Raw genomic sequence first — 24,190 nt, 5'->3', positions numbered from 1 at the left:
GTGAAAGAGGAATGAGCAATGAGAATTACTTGGATTCAGGGGTGCCTGAAAGGATGAGATGAGGCATCTCCTTCTCGGGCTGAATGATTACTGTGCTTCAGAAACCCACAGACCTACCCTTATGCCACTGCTGGATCACTGCAAGATGAAGTTCTGGAATCATTGGAATGTTCCTCCAGGAGTTTTGGAAACACAGACTTGTACCTACTTCTTTCACACGGATTCTGAAGGTGGAAGGTGTGCTGGACCAGCCCACAAAACAGGATGATAGCAGCCTTACTTCCCAACTCCAGTTTGAGCTCACTAGTGAGTATGTAGAAGATTTAAGTAGTTGGTTCCCATGGCTCCCTGTGGGAGAGAACGGAGATTAGAGGAAAATGCAGGAACTGTAGAATATGAACCAAAGGCTGATCCTTTGTGGGGGGAGAAACTTATCAGACTGATAGAAAATGAAAAGGCACAAATAATATCTTGAATGAAAAAGGAGACAAATAGATATATGGTAGATTCAAGAAATCATTAAAACAAACTATTTGAAATTTTTATGGATTTTTTCTGGAAAAATAAATGTCCACTCAAGGAAAAATTGAGAATCAGTAACTGTTAAAAGAAAATGCTCACCACATCACAGTTGTCTCCAACCTCCCTCAAAATAACACCCTTTTGCTGTGAGTTTTACCAAAACTTCAAGTAACACGTTTATCCAAGTAGATTCTGGGGTAAGAAAAAAAGAATGTTCATCATGTTAATTGAGGTTAGTGTAATCGTTTTTTTTTTTTTAATTATTTATTTATTTATTTATTTTTGGCTGTGTTGGGTCTTCGTTTCTGTGTGAGGGCTTTCTCCAGTTGCGGCAAGCGGGGGCCACTCTTCATCGCGGTGCGTGGGCCTCTCACTATCGTGGCCTCTCTTGTTGCGGAGCACAGGCTCCAGACGCGCAGGCTCAGTAGTTGTGGCTCACGGGCCTAGTTGCTCCGCGGCATGTGGGATCTTCCCAGACCAGGGCTCGAACCCGTGTCCCCTGCATCGGCAGGCAGATTCTCAACCACTGCACCACCAGGGAAGCCCGGTTAGTGTAATCTTGATACAAAACCATGCTGGGAAGATGGAACAGCATCTGGCTAAGCATTTGGCTTTAGTTGCAGATTTGCTACTATGAACGTAAGTACAAATATCTGTTTCCCTGCTTTCAGTTCATTGGGAGGTATATACACAGAAGTGGAATTGGTGGATCATATGGTAATTCTATGTTTAATTTTTTGAAGAGCCGCCATAACATTTCCCACAGTGACTGCACAATTTCACATTCCCACTAGCACAAGGGTTCCAATTTTTCCACATCCTCACCAACATTTGTTTTCTGTTTTGTTTGTTTGTTGCTTTTAGATAATAGCCATCCTTATGGGGGGGTTAAGTCATGTCTTATTGTGGTTTTGATTTGCATTTCCATAATGACTAATGATGTTGAGAATATTTTCATGTGCTTGTTGGCCATTTGTATATGTTCTTTGGAGAATTTATTCAAATTCTTTGCCCATTCTTAAACTGAGTTGTTTTTTGTTGTTGAGTTGTAGGAGTTCTTTACATATTTGGAATATTAATCCCTTATGAGATATGTAATTTGCAAATATTTTCTCCCATTTTGTGAGTTGCTTTGTTACTCTGTTCATACTGTCCTTCAGTGCACAAAAAAATTTAAGTCCAATTTGTCTATTTTTTCTTTAGTTGCCTGTACCTTTGGTGTCACGTCTAAGAAATCATTGCCACATCCAATATCATAAAGACTTTTCCCTATGTTTTCTTCTAAGAGCCTTGTGGTTTTAGCTCTTTGATCCATTTTGAGTTAATTTTTCCATATGGTATTACATAAGGGTCCAACTTCATTCTTTTGCATGTGGATCCAGTTTTCCCAGCACCATTTGTTGTTATCCTTTCCTCCACTGAATAGTCTTGGCACCCTTGTTGAAAGTCATTTAACCATATTTGCAAGGGTTTATTTCTGGGCTCTCTATTCTATTCCATTGGTCTGTGTATCTGTTCTAAGGCCAGTGTCACACTATTGATTACTATAGCTTTCTGACCATATTTATTTGACTATTCTACTAAAGTTTCTATTCTGTCTTGATTACTGTAGCTTTATAATAATCCTTGAAATCAGTAAATCTTGAAATTATGACTTCTTCAAGTTTGCTTACTTTTCTTCAAAAATGTTTAAGCTATACTATTTCCTTCCTTTCCTATGTAAATTTTAGAGTCAGTATTTCAATCTCCAAAAGTATTGTGCTTGGATTTTTACTGGAATTAGGTTAAAAATATAGATAAATTGGGGAAGAATTGACAGCTTAGCAATATTTATTCTTCAGATCAATGAACAACAGTATATCTGCCCATTTATTTAGTTCTTTACAATTTTCTTTCATTGGTGTATAGTGTTCAGCATGCAAATTCTGCACACATTTTGTTGGAATTATACTTAAGTATTTCGTGGTTTTGGTGCCATTATAAGTCATTCTTGTTTCAATTTCTAATTTCTTTTTTAGTATGTAGAAATGCAATTGATTTCTGTGTGTTAACCTTATATCCTACAACCTTCCTAAACTCATTTATTCTACGAGATTTTTGTAGATAGTTTGGGATTTTCTATGTAGTATTGTCTTCTATGCCTTTTATTTCTTTTCCTTTTATTATTACACTGGCTAAGACTTTCTGTATGATGTTGAATAGGAATGGTGAAAGTGGACATCTTTGCTTTGTTCTGATCTTAGTAGGAGAGGCAGTCAGTTTTTCACCACTGGGTAGTGTTAGCTGTAAGTTTTTTGTAGATCCCTTTTATCAGCTTGAGGAAATTCTCTTCCACTCATAGTTTGCTGAGAATTTTTGTCATGAATGAATGTTGAATTTTGTCAAATGCTTTCTTGGTATCAATTAATATGATCTGTGTGGTTCTAATATGGTAGACTACATTAATTAATTTTCAAATGATGAACTAACCTTGCCTTCCGAGGATAAATCTCATTGTACATGATATGTTATCCTTTTTGTATATTGCTGGATTCAGTGTACAAATATTTTGTTGAGTATTTTTGTTTCTGTTATGTTCATGATGGATATTGGTCTGCAGCTTTTTGCACTGCCCTTGTCTGATGTTAGTGTCAGAATAATGCTGACTGCATAAAATGAATAGGGAAGTGTTTCCTCCTTTTTTATTTTCTGGAAATGATTGTGTGTAGAATTGGTATTATTTCTTCCTTAAATTTTTGTTAGAACTCACCACTGAAACAATCTGGGCCTCGAGTTTTCTTTCAAGGTTTTTAATCTATCTATTCAATTCCTTTAATAGATATAGGAATATTCAGGTCATCTATTTCATCTTGAATGAGTTTTGGTAATTTATTTATGTCTTTCAAGAAATTGGTCCATTTTATCTAAGTTGCCATATTTATAGACATAAAGTTGTTTATAGTATTCATTTATCCTCTTAACAACAACAGTAGGTCTGTAATGATATCATTCCTACTATTGGTAATGTGTGTCTTCTTTTTTCTTGATCAGTCAGACTACACGTTTGTCAATCTTAGTGATTTTCTCAAAAAATAAACTTTTGGTTTCATTGATTTTCTCTATTGTTTATCTGTTTTCAATTGCATTAATTTCTATACTTTATTATTTCCTTCATTCTCCGTGTATCCAGTTTATTTTGTTTTTTTGTTTCCTAACTTATTAAAGTGCAAGCTTAGATCATTGATTTGAAATCTTTCTTCTTTTCTAATATAAACATTTAATGCTATAAATTTCCCTCTAGATATTGCTTTAACTGCATCCTACAAATTTTGATATGTTGCATTTTCATTTTTTTTCAATTAAAAATAAAAGGATAAAAGAATACCATACTGACATAAATTTGGCAACTTAGATCAAATGGATCAATTCCTCAAAAACCACAAATTACCAAAACTCACCCAAGATAAATAAGCAACCTAAATAGTATCGTAATGATTAAAGAAATTGAATTTGTAGTTAAAACCTTCTGAAAAAGAGATTTACAGGCTGAGATGGTTTCACTGGTGAATTCTACCAAATATATAAAGAAGAATAATACCAGTAGTAAATGATGTCTCTTAGAAAATAGGAGGGAACACTTCCCAACTCATTTTATGAGACCAATATTACTGATATCAAACAGACATGTCAGGGAATTCCCTAGTGGTCCAGTGGTTAGGGCGCAGTGCTTTCAGTGCTGTGGACCCAGGTTCAATCCCTGGTTGGGGAACTACCATCCCACAAACCATGTGGCGCAGCCAAAGTTAAAAAAAAAAAAAAAAGGTCAGTACAAGAAAAATCACATGATCATATCAATTGATGCAGAAAAAATATTTGACAAATATTAGCCATTTATGATTAAGAAAAAACAATTCAGCAGACTATGCCTTACATCATACTTACTGGTGAAAGATCAAATGCATTCCCCTAAAATCAGATATAAAGCAAGGATTTCCACTCTTACTACTCATTTTCAACAGCTTACTGGAAATCCTAGCCAGTACAATAAGGGGAGAAAACTTAATTAAAATGCATAAAGATTGGAAAAGAAAATATAAAATTGTTCCTAATCACGTATGACATGATTGTCTACATATAAAATCCCAAGGAATCTACAAAAAAAAACCCTCCTAGCACTAATAAGTGATTTTAGCAAGGTTACAGTGTATGTCAACAACACAAGTCAATAGTGATTCTATTTTTTGGCAGTGGACAATTGGAAACTGAAATTTTAAAATAAAATTCTGTTTACAGTAACTCCCACCAAAATGCAACCTTTAGGTATAAATCTAACAAAACATGTACAGAATTTTTATGCTGAAAGTTACAAAATGCTGATAGAAATGAAGGAAGGAAGGGAGGAAGGGAGGGAGGGAGGGAGGAAGGAAAGCTAAATGAGAGCCATACCATGTTCATGGATTGGAAAGCTCAATATAGTAAATATGTCCATTTCAATCAAAATCCCAGCAGGATCATTTTAGATAGAAAAACTGATTATAAAAGTTGTATAGAAAGGCAAAGGAACTAAAATAACCGAAACAAATTTGAAGATGAGTAAAGTTGATTGAATCATACTATCTGACTTTAAGGCTAACTATAAACCTACTATAATCCAGAATCTGTGGTATTGGCCAAGGAATTAATATATAAATTAAATGGAGCAGAACAGAGAGTCCAGAAATAGATATACACAAATATGGCCAACTTTTGTTTTCTTTTTTCTTTTTTTTTGGCTGCACTGCATGTGGGATCTTAGTTCCCCAACCAGGGATCAAACCCACGCCCCCTGCATTGGGAGTGTGGACTCTTAACCACTGGACCACCAGGGAAGTCCTGGCTAACTTATTTTTTTCCAAATGTGAAAAGGTAATTCAATGGAGAACTCAGTAGTTTCCAGCAAATGGTGTAGGGACAATTGAACATTATCTACCTAAACCTTACAACTTGTACAAAATTTTACCCAAAATAGATAATAAATGTAAGTGTAAAACCATAAAACTTTTAGGAAAAAAACACAGGAGAAAATCTTCAGGACCTGGAGTTAGGCAAAGAGTTTTTAGACATGACACCAAAAACACAGTCTATAAAAGAACAAATTGATAATTTGAACTTCATCAAAATTGAAAATTTTTGTTCTTTGAGGATGCAAGAGATGCTACAGACTGGAAGAAAAATATTTGCAAATCACATGTTCAACGACGGTCTTATATCTAGAACATATAAAGAACTCAAACACTAATAAAACAACCCAATTTTTTTAAATGGGCAAAAAACTTGAACAGATATGTCACCAAATAGGGCACATGGTGGTAAATAAGCACATGAAAAGATGTTCAACGTCATTAACCATTAGGAAAATACAAATTCAAACCATGATAAGATATCACTACTCACCTACTAGAATGGCTAAAATAAAAAACACTGACAATACCAATTAATGGCAAGGATGTAGAACAACTGGGACTTTCATACACTGCTGGCAGGTATGCAAAATGGTACAGCCACTATGAAAAACTATTTGGCAATTTCTTATAAAAGTAAACATACACCTACATTATGACCCAGTAATCCCTCTCTGTGTATGTACCCTAATTAAAACTTACATTTACACAAAAACCTGTATAACAGTTCTATACGTAATTGCCAGAAACTGGAAACTACCCAAATATCCTCAACAGTTGAATGGATACATCATACTCTGGTGTATTTGCTCAATGCAATACTATTCAGTATTAAAAGGAATGGACAATTGATATATATAGCAACTTCCATCAATATCAAAGGCATTGTGCTAAGTGGAAAAAGAGATACAAAAGGTTACATATTAGATATTTCCATTTATACGACATTCTGGAGGAGATAATATGAGAGGGAGGGACTTCCCTGGTGGCGCAATGGTTAAGAATCGGCCTGCCAATATAGGGAACATGGGTTCGAGCCCTGGTCTGGGAAGATCCCACATGCCGCGGAGCAACTAAGCCCGTGTGCCACAACTACTGAGCCCGCATGCCACAACTACTGAAGCCCATGCACCTAGAGCCCAAGCTCTGCAACAAGAGAAGCCACCTCAATGAGAAGCCCATGGACTGCAACGAGGAGTAGCCCCCGCTCGCCGCAACTAGAGAAACCCTGCACACAGCAACGAAGACCAAATGCAGCCAAAAATAAATAAATAAATAAAAATTTAAAAAAAAACAGAGGGAGAACCAGTAGTTTCCCAGGGTTAGTGTTGTGAGGAAGGTGTGACCATAAAGTGTTAACACACGGAGTTTTTTTTTTTTTGAGGTGATGGAACCAGTCTGTATCCTGATTCTGATGACGATTACACAAATCTATACATGTAATAAAACTTATAGAACTCTACTGAAAATTTAAAAAGTAATTTTCCTGTAAAACTTTTGTTGATTTAGTTATACAGTGAATAATATCAAGTTATTTATTTATGCAAGAGTGTGGATGTGTGCTTATAGATTTTGGAAGTATATACAGTAAAGTGGGGGAGTTTAGTATTCTTTTTTTTTTTTTTTTGGCTGTGCAGGGAACTCCCATTTAGTATTCTTTATAAATTTTCTCTACTTGAATTTTATTTTCTTTACCATGCCTTTTTTTTTGTGGTGAAATATACATCTCATAAATGGTACTGTTCAACCATTTTTAAGTGGACAGTTCACTGGCATTAAATACATTTATATTGTTGTGAAAGCATCATCACCACCCATCTCCAGAACATTTTCACCATCCTATTCTGGGGAACTCTGTATCCATTAAAGAATAATTCCCTATTCTCCCTACCCCCAGCCCTTGGAAACCATGGTCCTACTTTCTCTTTCCATGTATTTAACTATTCTAGGTACACCATATAAATGGAATCGTACAATATCTGTCATTTTGAGTCTGGCTTATTTTACTTAGTATAATGTTTTAAGGTTCACCCATGTTGTAGCATGTGTCAGAATGTCCTTCCTTTTTAAGGCTGAATAATATCCACTATATCTATGTACCATACTGTATTTATCCATTCATCCAGTGATGTAGGATTGCTTCCACATTTGGGCTATTGTGAACAATGCTGCTATGAACATAGGTGCACAAACATTGATATCTGTTTGAGTCTCTGCTTCCATTCTTTTGGGTATATACCCAGAAGTGGAATTGCTGAATCATAATTATATGTTTAATATTTTGAGGACCTGCTATACCGTTTTCCACAGCAAACCGTACAATTTTAAACTTCCAATGCCATGTTTCTTTGTGTGGTTTTTTTTTTATTTTTTATTTTTTTAGAGGAAAGGTAAATCTAAGGGTCCTTTTTTTAAAACTTTTATATTGGAGTATAGTTGATTTACAATGTTGCATTAGTTTCAGGTGTACAGCAAAGGGATTCAGTTATACATAAACATGTATCCATTCTTTTTTCAGATTCTTTTCCCATTTAGGTTATTACAGAATATTGAGTGGAGTTCCCTGTGCTATACAATAGAACTGCCATGTTTTTTTTTTTTAAGCCAAGAATAAGTATATTTGCATTGGGGCAAGAATTATATAATTAAATTATTTTTAAGTTTAAGTGTAAAATTCTGTGATTCTTTTACAACTAATTTAATGGTAAGTACGATTTGTGAACTGATTTACAAAATTAACCATCATTTGTAAAGTTGTTTCTGGGAGAAAATGCCTTCATAGATTCCTTGTGTTGGCTTAGAAAGTTTTTTTATACTTGGGGATGCCAAGTATAAATATCTAGACTGTATTTAAATCAGTGCAGTAAACCTGATTTAATGGAACCAGTCTGCCGCCTTGTGGAATTTTAATGCAACTTCCAATTTTACAAATTGAGAGGATGGCTGTAATTTAGAAATGATGCCACTTGTGTTCAACCATTAGGTTTTTTTCCAGCGTCATTTTAAAGAACCAGTTTTATTTAACATATCTATGCAAGATCTATATGAGGATAACTTAAAGTGTTGCTAATGGACACAAATATTTGAATAAATGTAAGGGTATTTTATGTTCTTGTCTAGGAGGAATACACAAAACACATGCATTGAGTGGTCATGGAAAAAGATTCAAATCGCTTTTTCTCATATAAAAGATTGCATATTGCAAAACTTCTCACTCTTAAGAAAAAATGCAATTTAAAAATAAAATTGTTGGGCTTCCCTGGTGGCGCAGTGGTTGAGAATCTGCCTGCTAATGCAGGGGACACGGGTTCGATCCCTGGTCTGGGAAGATCCCGCATGCCACGGAGCAGCTGGGCCTGTGAGCCACAACTACTGAGCCTGCGCATCTGGAGCCTGTGCTCCGCAACAAGAGAGGCCGCAATAGTGAGAGGCCCGCGCACCGCGATGAAGAGTGGCCCCTGCTCGCCGCAACTGGAGGAAGCCCTCGCACAGAAACGAAGACCCAACACAGCCAAAATAATAATAAATAAATAAATAATTATTTAAAAAAAAATAAAAATAAAAATAAATAAAATAAAATAAAATTGTTTACAACTTGTATGAATCTTGAAAACATTATGCTAAAGTGAAATAAGCCAGACACAAAAGGACAAATATTGTATTTGTCCTTTGTTATTGTATGGAGTTACCATTACAAAATAAGCTCTTGGGCTTCCCTGGGGGCGCAATGGTTAAGACTCCGTCTGCCAATGCAGGGGACACGGGTTCGAGCCCTGGTCTGGGAGAATCCCACATGCCGCGGAGCAACTAATCCCGTGCGCCACAACTACTGAGCCTGCATTCTATAGCCCGCGAACCACAACTACTGAAGCCCACACGCCTAGAGCCCGTGCTCCGCAACAAGAGAAGCCACCGCAATGAAAAGCCTGCGCACCTCAACGAAGAGTAGCCCCCGCTCGCCGCAACTAGAGAAAGCCCGCGTGCAGCAACGAAGACGGAATGCAGCCAAAAATAAATAAATAAATAAAAATTTTAAAAATAAATAAATAAGCTCTTTACTTCCACTTTATCTTAGCTGAAAACATTTAGCAAATGGGAAGGAGTTATGAAGTAAGAATAATAGCATTTATTAAAGTCTTTTGTAGGCCTGAACATAGTTCTCTCAATCCTCATAACAACCTTGCAATATAGACCTGATTAGTTACATATTGCAGATGAGGAAAATGAAGCTCAGTAAAATTCATTGGTATGACAAAAGTCTCAGCACCACTTCATGCCACAGAAAGGGCTTAAAGTCCTGTCAGTTTCCAAAGCTGAAACACTGGGGAGTTCCCATTGGGCACCCCACCTTAAAAGGGATTTCCCAATCTGTTGTCTGATGTCCTTTTTCTCCATTTCCTTTGAAACACATGGTTCCACATTAGAGATGTGGCTCACATCCCGAGCTCTGCGGGGCTGGCTCGTTGTGGATTATTTTCCCCGGTTCACAGGAAAGTATGTGGTGTTGAACGGGGAGGCGTGATGTAGCAGGGTGGCTGCCTGCCAAACAGGCTGAGCTTGCTGGGCTGCACCATAAAATGCCAGGCTTTGAACAAAGGGGCACCATCCTAGTATTCCAGGACTTGGCTAGAACATACTCTAATAGTTTTAGAGAAACATTGCCAAATGGGCATGTTCATAGATGTCAGGCCAACATAGCTATGGATCGGAAAACCATACAGTCAACAAATACTTACTGAGCTCCTACTATGACTGTTCTATGTAATATTTTGTTAAGTATCAGAACAGACAAAAATCCCTGCCCTAATAGAGCTTTCATTCTAGTAAGAATAGGCAGACAATAAGATAAATAGGTAAATTATGGCATGCATTGGAAAGTGATATTTTTAAAAAAGGATTACAGAATCACATGTTTCTCCTGAAAAGAAAAGGCCAAAGGAAAATGTTGCTAAATCTTGCTAGTCAACATAACATAAAATTGCTAGTCAATTCTCATCCTCATCTTGGTCAATTAGCAGCATTTGACATAGTTGATCATTCTCTTCTTCAAATGCATTCTGGGTTCCAGGATTCCGCACTGCTGCTTTCCTCCTATCTCAGTGGCTAATATCCTTTGGCTGTTTTTAGGTAATTTCTTCTCATTTCCCCAACCTCTAAACATAGTAGTGCCCTGAGACCTTCTCTGTCAGTCTGCACTCCCTTGCTTGGTGATCTCATCCAGTCCCATGATTTAAATACTGTATATTGCCAAACTCCAAAATTATAACTACAGCCCAGACCCCTCCTCTGAATTGTAAGCTATTCATTTGCTTACCCAATATCTCCACTTGTAATTGCAGATTTAATATGAATTTCTGTTCTCTCCTCCTAAGAAACCTGCCCTCCCCACTGTCCTCCCACAGTTAATGGCAACTGTCAGCCTTCCAGTTTCAGCTCGGGCTGCAAACCCTAATGTCTTCCTTGACTTTCCTCTTTCACCCTTGCCTTCTTACCAGTAAATCTGGCCTGTTGTACTTGCCAAATATATCCAGAATCTGCCAGCTTCTCACCTTCGATATTTCCAGCCTAGTTCAAATTACCATCATCCCTTACTGGGTTATCACAAGTACAGGTTTCCTCTGCTTTTCAAAAAGTTCGAGTTTTGCCACTTCACTTCTCGGAAAAACCTACATTAGTCCCTATTTTCGCTAACTGAAAAAAATCCAAAGAGGATTTTCGCTTTCACACACACACACACACACAAAAAGTGAAAATAGTGTTCAAGTTTGTTTTGCAGCTAGCTGGTTATAGAGGCTGCACCCGAAGCTCGGAGCATGACGCCGCCAAGCTCCTTCCCCCGGAAATACACTCAGCATCTCAGCATCAAGCCGCCAGAGCTTTGCACTGTGTCTGTGAGCATCTGCGCTTTATCTCGATTTATTTTGTTCATCTGTTAGCAAGATGTGTCCTAAGGCAATTGCTTTTTCGCCTTCTGCCATTTCGGCTTAGAAAAAGTTTCATAGGATCGCTCTGCTTTCGGATAGCGGGGCAAACCTGTACCTGGTCTCCCTCCTAACACCTTCGTCCCCGCTCCCTCAATCTTTTCTTAACATGGCAGTTAGAGTGTTTGCTTTTTAAATTAAAATGTAAATAAGATCATGTCCTTTTTCTGTTCAACACCTCTCAACAACTTTCTATCTCAGAGTAAAAGCCAAGCCCAAGTCCTCGCAGTGGTCCGTAAGGCTCTATATGATCCTTCTTCCCTCCCCGGCCCTGTCTTACTCTCTGACTGTCTCCTATTTCTCTCCTCTCTGATCACCCCACTCCAGCCACATGAGTTCTCCTTGCTGTTTCTTGAGCCACAACAGACACAATCCTGTCTTAGGACCTTTGCATTTGCTCTTTCCTCTGCTCGGTTCACCCTGAAGTAACTGCTTGACTCATGCTTCCCCTCCTTCAGATTCTAAAGTGTCATCTCGGTGAGGCTTTCCCTGGCTAACCAATTTAAAACTTCCAAGTCACATCACCTCCCCCCCTCCCGCCCTTTACTTTTCCTGATGGCACTTAACCTAACACCATATAACATTTACATACATGATTCATTCTTCACCTCTCTGTAAGTTCTATGAGGGGCAGGGATTTTTGTCCGCTTTATTCATCGCTGTATCCCTAGGGCCTGGCTCATATTAGGTGTTCAGTATGTCAACATCCACCAGCCAGAACACCAGTCACACACCCACTGGTGAACAGTTGGGTTGTTGGGTTGTTGGCTTGTTGCAATGAGGGAGAACGCACACCAAGGGGAACCATGGAGTGACTCAGCAGATGTTCGCACTGACTTAGAGCAGCAAGGCTTGTGAATATTAGGTGATTTGGGGGGAGGTTTCAAGGAAGTGGGACTTTGCTCTGGATTGGATGCTGCCAGGAAACAGTAATAATTCGCTGGTTGGGTATCTTAATGAATTTTCTGGATAGAGGGAAGAGTGCAAGGCTAAAGACTGTCGGTAAAGCAGCAGCAGTTATATTAGCGGGGAGAAGGGGATGTTCAGTATTTTTGTGGTTTACACAGTGACCTCGTTTTTTATCTCTGCTTAGATAAGATTTATGAAGTGGTCTTCTTTTTGCTTTGTTTTATCCTACTTTATCAAGGTCATAGAGTGGTCTTGATTGATGTAGGTGTTCTGTGAAATTGTTTATGTCCACTAGGGAAAATACATGCCTATCTGTGAATGCCAGGCCAGAGGCTAAAGCCACCTAGACCTGCCTGATAGGACCAGGCTAGTTCCCAAGGTCAGTGGTTGCTTTTCTCTTGTTCAAGTATATATTTTTTAATGATTTAATGAATGAATATAATGGTGGTCTTCATATACCTGAAGGGCTGTCCCATGAAATAGGCTCATTTTATAAGAATTCAGAGGGTAGAGTTGGGGCAATGGGGAAAGTCACAGAGTGAGCAAGCTTCCACTCACCGTAAAAGCTTTAACAAAATGAGTCCCTCAACAGCAAGATGAATTCCAGTGATTTGACTTCTCAGTGGTGACTGGAGAGTTAATGGATTGGGATATTATAGACGTGACTAAGACACTGAATGGAAGGCTGGACTAATAGCCTCAGATTTTTGTGCAGTTCTGTGACGATCTCCCAAAACCTGCTTGGCCTTCCAGCATTCTTCTTATGGAGTTCCCAGTAAGAATCAGACACTGGCTCCACTAAGATGAAGAAAAATCTTTCTAGGGCCTTTTAGGATTTCACAGTCTAGAAGTGGAGACAGACATGGAAGCAAACATCTGCAGTGTAGTTCTTAAGGGCAGTTCTGAAGAATAGTTCTCACTGGAGGCAATTTCACCCCCCATGGGACATCTGGCAATGTCTGGAGACATTTCTGATTGTCACCAAGGTGGGGGGGGTGGGGCAGTGCTACTTACATCTAGTTGGTAGAAGCCATGGACGTTGCTAAGCATCCTACAATGCACAGGTCAGCCCCACATCAAAGGATCTGTCATTCGTCTCAGAATGTCAACAGTGCCAGTGTTGAGAAACCCTGTTCTAGAGGGAGGGGAAAAAAGTGAAAGATACATAGAGGGAGGAATGGGTCATGCTAGCTCTAGGGAACATAAGGAAAGGTTTTACAGAGGAGGTCATATCCGAGCTGGGTTTTGAAGATGGGATAGGAATTCCTTGGTTAAAAAAAAAAGTGCCTAATTATTTTAGAGAAACAATCTGAAATATTTATTGATAAATGATATGATGTCTGGGAATTCCTTGGCAGTCCAGTGGTTAGGACTCCACACTTTCACTGCCAAGGGCCTGGGTTCAATCCCTGGTTGGGGAACTAAGATCCTGCAAGCAGCTTGGCAAAAAAAAAAAAAAAAATGTGGAATTCATTGCAAATAATCTAGTGTGGGTGTAGGGGTGGTGTGAGAAAGAGTAGAAGTTTGGCCAGGAGTTGATAATTGTTGTAACTGTTGACGGATACGTGGAGGTTCATAATATTCTTCATTTTTTTATGTTCTTGAAATTTTCCGTAACAAAAATTCCAATCAAGTTTTTTCTTTTTTTATTGTGATAAAATATACATAGCATAAGATTTACCATTTGAACCATTTTTTTTAGTGTACAATTCAGTGGCATTAAATACATTCACAATGTTGAACAACCATCACCACTATCTATTTCCAAAACTTTCTCACCATCCCAAACAGAAATTCTGTACCCATTAAACAATAACTCCCCATTCTCTCCTCCCCCCAACTTCGGTAACCTCTGTTCTACTTTATGTCTCTATGGATTTGCCTATTCTAGGTACTTCATATAGTTGAAATCATATATTTGTCCTTTTGTGTCAGGCTTATTTCACTAAGCGTGTTTTCAAAGTTTACCCATGTTGTAACACGTATCAGAATTTTATTCCCTTTTATGGCTGAACAATATCACATTGTATGCATATACTACATTTTGTTTGTCCATTCATCTGTTGATTCAAACCAATTTTAAAAGGAAATTATTTATCTGGGGGAGGTGGGGGCAGGTGGTTGCAGGAAGGATATTGTTTGCATGTTTAAACGGATAGAAAGCAATGGAGGGACTTCCCTGGTGGTCCAGTGCTAAAGAATCTGCCTCCCAATGCAGGGGACGCAGGTTCGATCCCTGGTCAGGGAAATAAGATCCCACATGCCGCAGGGCAACTAAGCCCGCGCCCCACAACTACTGAGCTCATGTGCCGCAAACTACAGAGCCCACGTGCCCTGGAGCCCACTCACTACAACTAGAGAAAGAAAATCCACATGCCACAGCTAGAGCGAAGACTGAATGCTGCAATGAAAGATCCCACATGCCTCAATAATGATCCCTCGTGCTGCACCTAAGACCCGACACAGCCAAAAAAAAAATAAAGTAAATAAGTAAAGAAAATAAATAAATATATTTTTTAAAAGCAGTGGAAAATGGAATTGTATAGGATTGGGGAAATAGAGAAGTTTGTCAGTGCTGGGGACTCAAGAACACAGAGAGGGGAACTGTGGCTGATGGGGCTGCTGAGAATGCTAGAACTGAGTTAATATGAGTCTTGTATGCCATACTAAGGCTATGACTTTTTTCTTATAGGCAAGGGAGAATCAATGGAGGGCCCTCCCCTGCCCCAATCAAAATATATTTATTATTTTTTCTCATTATACAACTAATACACGCTTGTGGTCAAAAATTCAAACCATACTGAGATATAAACATTGGAAAGAAGAAATCACTATTTTCTTACCCATACAGCTAACCACTATTAAAAGCTTGATGTATATTCCATACCAAAACTCACCAGCTGAAGACCACAAGAACCACCTAAAGTTAAAGTTAGGTTTATTTAGCTTGCTGCAGCAAGGAAGAGCACACACACCAGAGAAACTGTGGGGATGGATCATTAAGAAGGAATTGGGGGGAATTCCCTGGCAGTTTCACTGCCGTGGGGCCCGGATTCAATCCCTGGTTTGGGAACTAAGATCCTGCAAGCCTCGTGGCATGGCCAAAAAAAAAAAAAAAAAAAAGGAATTAGGAAGGGTTTATTACAAGATTTGATCTTGTGCTGATCTTAAGGAGGTTTTAGGGAAAGCAGGATCCTGTTCTGGATTGGGTGCTGCAGGAAGCAGGGGCAGTTTGGTGACTGAGTAGATCTTTGGTAATTTTTATCTGAAATGCCAAAGGATTAAGATTGGGCTAGAGATATCACTGGTAAAGGAGCTGTAATTATTTATGTATTTACAATATAAGAAAAAGATATTAGCCATTTTCATGGTTACAGGGTGGCCTTAACTCTGTGTTGTTCCATGACAGTCTAAGAATAGCCTTTTCTGATTATTGTTTATATCTTGTGAGGCCTAGCTGGTGTTTTGTTAGGAACATTACAGCTTAGTATGAAAATTAATAAAGGGAAAAGTCACTAAAATGGAGTTGGGAAGTCAAAAGGGGGAGCTCTCACATACTTACCACTAGAGCTCAATACAGATCCCAAAAGGAAGAGACAAACCCTATCACTCCAGCAGAAGTGACACTACTACCACCAGCAAAAAAAAATAACTTCTCCTTGCCTGGCAACAGCCCAGCCAATGAAAAAGCCACTATACTTCAAACTCTCAGTTTCCTCCAATGGACTTCTTGTTTCTAACAGCCCCTCCCAACTTCTCCTTCTCCTCTATAAAAGAGTTTTCTCTCTTTTGTTTTATTGGGCTTGCCTGTGGTTTGCTATAGTCGCATGTCCTGAATTGCACTTCTCTGCTGTTCCCAAATAAACTCATTTTGCCACTAAGAATAACTGGACGTTTTATAGTTTTAAGTCAACACTAGCTATCAGCTTCCAGGATTATCTTTTTACTTTCTCAGTTCCGTTTTTTTTGTTTGTTTGTTTTGTTTTTTTGTTTGTTTTTTTATACTGCAGGTTCTTATTAGTCATCAATTTTATATACATCAGTGTATACATGTCAATCCCAATCGCCCAATTCAGCGCACCACCATCCCCACCCCGCCACGGTATTCCCCCCTTGGTATCCATATGTTTGTTCTCTACATCTGTGTCTCAACTTCTGCCCTGCAAACTGGTTCATCTGTACAATTTCTCTAGGTTCCACATACATACGTTAATATACGATATTTGTTTTTCTCTTTCTGACTTAATTCACTCTGTATGACAGTCTCTAGATCCATCCACGTCTCAACAAATGACTCAATTTCATTCCTTTTTATGGCTGAGTAATATTCCATTGTATATATGTACCACTTCTTCTTTATCCATTGGTCTGTCGATGGGCATTTAGGTTGCTTCCATGACCTGGCTATTGTAAATAGTGCTGCAATGAACATTGGGGTGCATGTGTCTTTTTGAATTATGGTTTTCTCTGGGTATATGCCCAGTAGTGGGATTGCTGGGTCATATGGTAATTCAATTTTTAGTTTTTTAAGGAACCTCCATACTGTTCTCCATAGTGACTGTATCAATTTATATTCCCACCAACAGTGCAAGAAGGTTCCCTTTTCTCCACACCTTCTCCAGCATTTGTTTCTATATATTCTGATGATGCCCATTCTAACTGGTGTGAGGTGATACCTCATTGTAGTTGTGATTTGCATTTCTCTAATAATTAGTGATGTTGAGCAGCTTTTCATGTGCTTCTTGGCCATCTGTATGTCTTCTTTGGAGAAATGTCTATTTAGGTCTTCTGCCCAGTTTTGGATTGGGGTGTTTGTTTCTTTAATATTGAGCTGCATGAGCTGTTTATATATTTTAGAGATTAATCCTTTGTCCGTTGATTCGTTTGCAAATATTTTCTCCCATTCTGAGGGTTGTCTTTTGATCTTGTTTATGGTTTCCTTTGCTGTGCAAAAGCTTTGAAGTTTCATTAGGTCTCATTTGTTTATTTTTGTTTTTATTTCCATTACTCTAGGAGGTGGATCAAAAAAGATCTTGCTGTGATTTATGTCAAAGAGTTTTCTTCCTAAGTTTTCCTCTAAGAGTTTTATAGTGTCCAGTCTTATATTTAGGTCTCTAATCCATTTTGAGTTTATTTTTGTGTATGGTGTTAGGGAGTGTTCTAATTTCATTCTTTTACATGTAGCTGTCTGGTTTCCCCAGCACCACTTATTGAAGAGACTGCTTTTTCTCCATTGTATATCCTTGTCTCCTTTGTCTTAGATTAGTTGACCATAGGTGCGTGGATTTATCTCTGGGCTTTCTATCTTGTTCCATCGATCTGTTTCTGTTTTTGTGCCAGTACCATATTGTCTTGATTACTGTAGCTTTATAGTATAGTCTGAAGTCAGGGAGTCTGATTCCTCCAGCTTCGTTTTTTTCCCTCAAGACTGCTTTGGTTATTCGGGGTCGTTTGTGTCTCCATACAAATTTTAAGATTTTTTGTTCTAGTTCCGTAAAAAATGCCATTGGTAATTTGATCGGGATTGCATTGAATCTGTAGATTGCTTTGGGTAGTATAGACATTTTCACAATATTGATTCTTCCAATCCAAGAACATGGTATATCTCTCCATCTGTTGGTATCATCTTTAATTTCTTTCATCAGTGTCTTATAGTTTTCTGCATACAGGTCTTTTGTCTCCCTAGGTAGGTTTATTCCTAGGTATTTTATTCTTGTTGTTGCAATGGTAAATGGGAGTGTTTCCTTAATTTCTCTTTCAGATTTTTCATCATTAGTGTATAGGAATGCAAGAGATTTCTGTGCATTAATTTTGTATCGTGCAACTTTACCAAATTCATTGATTAGCTCTAATAGTTTTCTGGTGGCATTTTTAGGATTCTCTATGTATAGGATCATGTCATCTGCAAACAGCAATAGTTTTACTTCTTTTCCAATTTGTATTCCTTTTATTTCTTTTTCTTCTCTGATTGCCATGGCTAGGACTTCCAAAACTATGTTGAATAATAGTGGTGAGAGTGGACATCCTTGTCTCGTTCCTGATCTTAGAGGAAATGCTTTCAGTTATTCACCATTGAGAATGATGTTTGCTGTGGGTTTGTCATATATGGCCTTTATTATGTTGAAGTAGGTTCCCCCTATGCCCACTTTCTGGAGAGTTTTTATCATAAATTGGTGTTGAATTTTGTCAAATGGTTTTTCTGCATCTATTGAGATGATCATATGGTTTTTATTCTTCAATTTGTTATTATGGTGTATCACATTGATTGATTTGCGTATATTGAAGAATCCTTGCATCCCTGGGGTAAATCCCACTTGATCGTGGTGTATGATCCTTTTAATGTGTTGTTGGATTCTGTTTGCTAGTGTTTTGTTGAGAATTTTTGCATCTATATTCATCAGTGATATTGGTCTGTAATTTTCTTTTTTTGTAGTATCTTTGTCTGGTTTTGCTATCAGGATGATGGTGGCCTCATAGAATGAGTTTGGGAGTGTTCCTTCCTCTGCAATGTTTTGGAAGAGTTTGAGAAGGATGGGTGTTAGCTCTTCTCTAAATGTTTGATAGAATTCACCTGTGAAGCCATCTGGTCCTGGACTTCTGTTTGTTGGAAGATTTTTAATCACAGTTTCAATTTCATTACTTGTGATTGGTCTGTTCATATTTTCTGTTTCTTCCTGGTTCAGTCTTGGAAGGTTATACCTTTGTAAGAATTTGTCCATTTCTTCCAGGTTGTCCATTTTATTGGCACAGTGTTGCTTGTAGTAGTCTCTTAGGATGCTTTGTATTTCTGCGGTGTCTGTTGTAACTTCTCCTTTTTCATTTCTAATTTTATTGATTTGAGTCCTCTCCCTCTTTTTCTTGATGAGTCTGGCTAATGGTTTATCCATTTTGTTTATCTTCTCAAAGAACCAGCTTTTAGTTTTATTGATGTTTGCTATTGTTTTCTTTGTGTCTATTTCATTTATTTCTGCTGTGATCTTTATGATTTCTTTCCTTCTGCTAACTTTGGGTTTTGTTTGTTCTTCTTTCTCTAGTTCCTTTAGTGGTAAGGTTAGATTGTTTATTTGAGATTTTTCTTGTTTCTTTAGGTAGGCTTGTATAGCTATAAACTTCCCTCTTAGAACTTCTTTTGCTGCATCCCATACATTTTGGATCGTCGTGTTTTCATTGTCATTTGTCTCTAGGTATTTTTTGATTACCCCTTTGATTTCTTCAGTGATCTCTTGGTTATTTAGTAATGTATTGTTTAGCCTCCATGTGTTTGTGTTTTTCACGTTTTTTTCCCTGTAATTCATTTCTAATCTCATAGCGTTGTAGTCAGAAAAGATGCTTGATATAATTTCAATTTTCTTAAATTTACTGAGGCTTGATTTGTGACCAAAGAAGTGATCTATCCTGGAGAATGTTCCGTGCGCACTTGAGAAGAAAGTGTAAAGTGCTGTTTTTGGATGGAATGTCCTATAAATATCAGTTAAATCTATCTGGTCTATTGTGTCATTTAAAGCTTCTGTTTCCTTATTTATTTTCATTTTGGATGATCTGTCCATTTGTGTAAGTGAGGTGTTACAGTCCCCCATTATTATTGTGTTACTATCAATTTCCTCTTTTATAGCTGTTAGCAGTTGCCTTATGTATTGAGGTGCTTCTATGTTGGGTGCATATATATTTATAATTGTTATATCTTCTCCTTGGATTGATCCCTTGATCATTATGTAGTGTCCTTCCTTGTCTCTTGTAACATTCTTTATTTTAAAGTCTATTTTATCTGATATGAGTATAGCTACTCCAGCTTTCTTTTGATTTCCATTTGCATGGAATATCTTTTTCCATCCCCTCACTCTCAGTCTGTATGTGTCCCTAGGTCTGAAGTGGGTCTCTTGTCAACAGCATATATATGGGTCTTGTTTTTGTATCCATTCAGCAAGCCTGTGTCTTTTGGTTGGAGCATTTAATCCATTCACGTTTAAGGTAATTATCGATATGTATGTTCCTATGACCATTTTCTTAATTGTTTTGGGTTTGGTTTTGTAGGTCGTTTTCTTCTCTTGTGTTTCCCACTTAGAGAAGTTCCTTTAGCATTTGTTGTAGAGCTGGTTTGGTGGTGCTGAATTCTCTTAGCTTTTGCTTGTCTGTAAAGCTTTTGATTTCTCCATCGAATCTGAATGAGATCCTTGCCGGGTAGAGTAATCTTGGTTGTAGGTTCTTCCCTGTCATCACTTTAAGTATATCATGCCACTCCCTTCTGGCTTGTAGAGTTTCTGCTGAGAAATCAGCTGTTAACCTTATGGGAGTTCCCTTGTATGTTATTTGTCATTTTTCTGTTGCTGCTTTCAATAATTTTTCTTTGTGTTTAGTTTTTGCCAATTTGATTACTATGTGTCTCAGCGTGTTTCTCCTTGGGTTTATCCTGTATGGGAGTCGCTGCGCTTCCTGGACTTGGGTGGCTATTTCCTTTCCCATGTTAGGGAAGTTTTCAAATACAATCTCTTCAATATTTTCTCGGGTCCTTTCTCTCTCTCTTCTCCTTCTGGGACCCCTATAATGCGAATGTTGTTGCATTTAATGTTGTCCCAGAGGTCTCTTAGGCTGTCTTCATTTCTTTTCATTCTTTTTTGTTTATTCTGTTCTGCAGCAGTGAATTCCACCATTCTGTCTTCCAGGTCACTTATCCGTTCTTCTGCCTCATTTATTCTGTTATTGATTCCTTCTAGTGTAGTTTTCATTTCAGTTATTGTATTGTTCATCTCTGTTTCTTTGTTCTTTAATTCTTCTAGGTCTTTGTTAAACATTTCTTGCATCTTCTCGATCTTTGCCTCCATTCTTTTTCCGAGGTCCTGGATCATCTTCACTCTCATTATTCTGAATTCTTTTTCTGGAAGGTTGCCTATCTCCACTTCATTTAGTTGTTTTTCTTTGGTTTTATCTTGTTCCTTCATCTGGTACATAGCCCTCTGCCTTTTCATCTTGTCTATCTTTCTGTGAATGTGGTTTTTTTCCACAGGCTGCAGGATTGTAGTTCTTCTTGCTTCTGCTGTCTGCCCTCTGGTGGATAAGGCTATCTAAGAGGCTTGTGTAAGTTTCCTGATAGGAGGGACTGGTGGTGGGTAGAGCTGACTGTTGCTCTGGTAGGCAGAGCTCAGTAAAACTTTAATCCGCTTGACTGCTGATGGGTGTGGCTGGGTTCCCTCCCTCTTGGTTGTTTGGCCTCAGGTGACCCAACACTGGAGCCTACCTGGGCTCTTTGGTGGGGCTAATGGCAGACTCTGGGATGGCTCACGCTAAGGAGTACTTCCCAGAACTTCTGCTGCCAGTGTCCTTGTCCCCACGGTGAAGCACAGCCACCCCCAGTGTCTGCAGGAGACCCTCCAACACTAACAGGTAGGTCTGGTTCAGTCTCATCTGGGGTCACTGCTCCTTCCCCTGGGTCCCGATGCACACACTACTTTGTGTGTGCCCTCCAAGAGTGGAGTCTCTGTTTCCCCCAGTCCTGTCAAAGTCCTGCAATCAAATCCCACTAAGCTTCAAAGTCTGATTCTCTAGGAATTCCTCCTCCTGTTGCCGGACCCCCAAGTTGGGAAGCCTGACATGGTGCTCAGAACCTTCACTCCAGTGGGTGAACTTCTGTGGTATAAGTGTTCTCCAGTCTGTGAGTCACCCACCTAGCAGTTATGGGATTTGTGTTTACTGTGATTGCACCCCTCCTACCGTCTCATTGTGGCTTCTCCTTTGTCTTTGGATGTGGGGTATCTTTTTTGGTGAGTTCCAGTGTCTTCCTGTCGATGATTGTCCAGCAGCTAGTTGTGATTCTGGTGTTCTTGCAAGAGGGAGTGAGAGCACGTCCTTCTACTCCGCCATCTTGGTTCCTCTCTCAGTTCCCTGTTTTAATCAAGGGCGGATGAAGTCAGCCTGCAGGATATTTTATTCTGTGAAATTCAGATCCACTGTCAAGATTCCATTCATCAAAAGGTTGTTTAGGAGACACTATCTGTTGTTGAATTAAAGTCAGTACTTCATATTTTGTTAGAAGATGAGCTGTTGAATCATCTGAGGTGACAATGGCTGCATGGCAGTATCTACATATATGGGAAAATCAGCCAAAGTACCTGACCTAATTTCTTGTTTCCTGAAACATTTTGGTACTATTAAAGATTCCAGAGAAGTCTGTAGGAATGTAAGTACATTTTTCTTTTAAGATAACATATATGCCACCTTGAGGGGTCAATGTCATATCTAGAGCAACTCTATTTTGATCACTGCCTATCCAAGCTTATGAAATTTTGAGAGAGGGGTTCTATGACTGGTGGTATTCATTTACCTTTCCTGTTGCTTCCCTACACTAACACATAGCATCCCCCGTCCTACTTTTTGGTGGAGACAGAAACATCCCTTCCTAGGTGTGAAATGATAGGGATTTTAGACTTTTGAATGTCTTGACTGCTGTGGTGTAAGCCATATAAAAAGTTGTTAGTGTGGCATTCCCTGGCGGTCCAGTGGTTAGGACTCTGCACTTCCACTGCAGGGGGCATGGGTTCAGTCCCTGGTTGGGGAACTTACATTCTGCAAGCCACAAGGTGCAGCCAAAAACAAACAAAAAAAGTTGTTAGAATTGAATCTAATTAACCAGGGAATTAACTGATTTTTTACAAGGGAAAGCTACTACAGGGAACTGGGTAGCACTCAAAGGAAAGTGGCTACAAACCCAACAGTTAGTTTTATTATATGTTTTAGCTAAATCACAAGAAAAATCTCATTAGGTATTAGACTCATACCAAGGACTAACTGAAGATAAAAAGAGCAATATTAAGAATGGGGCCTTACAAGTATTGTGGTCAAGAAGTACTCAGAGTCTTAAACCAAAAGAGAAGAAGAAAAATAACTAGAAAAATAAAGAACAAGAGCATACATATTAAAGCATCATAATCTGTGGTTCTTGGTATTTGGGTCTAGTTCTGTGGGTCTTGAGTAGGAGCTGTTTACTTCATGCAGTTTTTAACTTGATCTGAAGGGCTTGGGTGGATGTTTCTCCTATCTGGAGTTTTCTACTTCTGCGGATTCCTAAGACTCCTCAGATGAAGGTCTTTGCCTGTAACAGTCTTCCAGTGTGGTGGTTCCAAAACATGTCTGTGAGTTGTTGGCACTCCTTCCATCAAGAGGTGGGGACTATGTCCCTACACCCATGAACTGGGGTGGGCTTTGACTATCTTGTCTAATAGAATAAGATAGAAGCAATGTTGTATGACTTCCAGTTGTCCCTGGGGCACTCACTCTAGGAGACTTCTGCAGTTCTCTAAGGAATCTGCTTATCCTGGGGCTGCCATGTGGAGAGATCATGTGAAGATGAGAGGGAGGGAAGGAGGGGAGGAGAGAGAGAGATGAGGAAAAGAAGAAGAAGGAGGAGGAGGAGGAGGAGAAAAAGAAGAAGGAGAAGAAGAATGGGAGGGGGAGGAGGGGGAGAGATGAGAGGGGAAGGAAAGAAAGGGGAGGGGAGGGGACGACACAGAAGGGGAGGGGAGAAGAGATGGGTCTGAGGGTCCTAGCTCTTTCAACTCCCAGTTGTTTGAGTCTTCCCAGCCCAGGCACCAAACATGAGTGAAGAAGCATTTGAGATGACACTAGCCACAATCTGGCTGTGACCTCATATGAGACTCTAAATGCTAACTGCCTAGCTGAGCTCAGTTAATTTCCCAGATTTTTTAATAAATTTATTTATTTTATTTATTTATTTTTGGCTGCGTTGGGTCTTCGCTGTTGCGCGCGGGCTTCCTTTAGTTGCAGTGAGCAGTGGCTACTCTTCATTGCGGTGCACGGGCTTCTCATTGCAGTGGCTTCTCTTGTTGCAGAGCATGGGCTCTAGGTGCG

Source organism: Balaenoptera musculus, chromosome 14 (genome assembly GCF_009873245.2).
Source record: "Balaenoptera musculus isolate JJ_BM4_2016_0621 chromosome 14, mBalMus1.pri.v3, whole genome shotgun sequence".
Lineage (NCBI taxonomy): Eukaryota > Metazoa > Chordata > Mammalia > Artiodactyla > Balaenopteridae > Balaenoptera > Balaenoptera musculus.
This window is presented reverse-complemented; position numbering follows the sequence as displayed.